The following is a 1494-nucleotide window of genomic DNA, read 5'->3' as shown; positions in this document are numbered from 1 at the left end:
ATTTGGAACACACAAGACATCATTCAAAGACAAAGTATTTGAGATAGTAACTGTACCCGTATGAGTGATATTGACAGTGGAGCCAGTGGGAAGATTGATATGCGTGTTTCGAGCAACAGGTACTGGTCTTTTGAGATTGTGCAGGTGTGGTGTCATATGATCGGACGCCTCAGAGTTAATGATCCAATTTTGGTTGAAGGGCTGGGCAATGTTGCAGCTCATCATTCCAGAGAAAGGTGTCTCAGGTATCTCTCCCCCTGAGTCGGATGCCTGGGAGTTTTCCAGATTCATAAGTTGAGCAAGTTGAGCTAGCTGTTGTGAGGAAAACATAGGTGTATCATTTTCAGAGTCTGAGTATTGAGCCACATTAGCAGATTTTGAATTCCAGTCCTAGCATTACTTCTCCATTTGGGCTTATTGCCTGCATATGACTGTGAAGTTTTTCTTGATTGAGAGGTGTTTTGATTGCCAAAGTAGTTGGCATGCCACTTTGAATACCCAATGATTGTCCAACATCTGTCTTGAGTATGCCCTTTTCCACCACATGTCGTACATTGATAGATCTTGGAGGTGTTGAAAGAAGGTCCCTTGCCATATAAAGCAACCATGTCCTCAGTTTTATGGCCATATATTAAATCTCTCCGGGCTTCCTCCTGTTGTAACGTTGCAGATACACTTTCAACATTTGACAGAGGTTGAAGTAGTAACAAATGGCTTCTTTGTGGTGAGTACACATCATTTAGACCATTCAAAAATTGAAACAACTTGCTTTCCTCCTTTTGAGTTGCAATATCAGAGAGCAATTTGGTAATCTCGGCAGAAGGGTTGGCAATAGTGGGTAAGACATTTAAAGAATCGAGTTCCTCCCAAATTGTTTTCATAGCTGTATAGTATTCATTAACAGGCATAGATGATTGTTTAAGTTAATATAAATCTCTATTCAACTTGCATTTACGAGACCCATTAGTCAAAGAGAAGCGTTGTTCTAAATTATCCCATATATCTTTAGAAGTGCTCATGTAAATAACAGACTTACAGATGACAGGTGAGAGGTTTGATGTGATCCAGGAGATAACCATGTTGTCGCAAGTTTCCCACATCTCAGCCTTTGCAAGGTCGTCGCTTGGTACTGGTACAGTGCCTTTAACAAAGCCCAATTTCCTTTTTGAGGAAAGGCTAATCTCCATGGATCATTTCCAAGATCTATAATCAGAGCTACCTTGGAGATTTCAACTTGAATGGAGTTGGGACCATCGGATGGGTGCGGGAACAATGGGTTTACCATATCTTGATATGTTAATCGACTATTGGCCATGATCTTTAATGAAATCGGAAAAAGCTCTCAAGAAAAAATTTAGACAGAAAAAGTAGATCTGAAAAATGAGTGTGTAGAAAACACAGATGAAAAATTAATGATAAATCAAAGAGCATATCAGGATGGCTCTGATACCATGATGACAAGCATACAAGCAAGTCACAGCAAAACAGTATTAT

Source organism: Apium graveolens, chromosome 11 (assembly GCF_009905375.1).
Source record: "Apium graveolens cultivar Ventura chromosome 11, ASM990537v1, whole genome shotgun sequence".
Classification (NCBI taxonomy): domain Eukaryota; kingdom Viridiplantae; phylum Streptophyta; class Magnoliopsida; order Apiales; family Apiaceae; genus Apium; species Apium graveolens.
Note: the sequence above shows the minus strand (reverse complement) of the source record.